Source organism: Cystoisospora suis (assembly GCF_002600585.1).
Source record: "Cystoisospora suis strain Wien I chromosome Unknown contig_9801, whole genome shotgun sequence".
Taxonomy (NCBI): Eukaryota; Apicomplexa; class Conoidasida; order Eucoccidiorida; family Sarcocystidae; genus Cystoisospora; species Cystoisospora suis.
In genome coordinates, this window is record NW_027162575.1 from 3,094 (window position 1) to 3,551 (window position 458).

The following is a 458-nucleotide window of genomic DNA, read 5'->3' on the forward strand; positions in this document are numbered from 1 at the left end:
AGCACGAATCCTGTTGTACGGCCTGTCCTGTATCAAAAACCGGAAAGCAGCGAATATAGACACATGCATGCAGCCGAACAGGACACGAATACTCCCGGAGAAAAAGAAGCCGTTTCTTTTTATCGTCTCGCCTTCTCTTTACTTCTATGAAAAGACCGTCACATGAACGGATGTCCCTCAAAACTCCTGCCAACGTCAAAACGAGGTAGTCCTGCATACGCTGGATGAAGATAACTGAAGACCTAGGTATAGAACTATCCTTCCAAAGAATGGCGACTATGAAGCAGGCAAATCAGCTACCTGATGACTCGCTGTTTGGTTCTATCTTCATGAACTCTTCAGAAAACATCGCTACGGAGAAACATACGATGCGAATAGCTGAAAGGGAAAACTGCAGTGGGTGTCTACCCTTTCTTTGTGGCCCCACTGCACGTGTTCTCCGATCTGTCTACACTAAA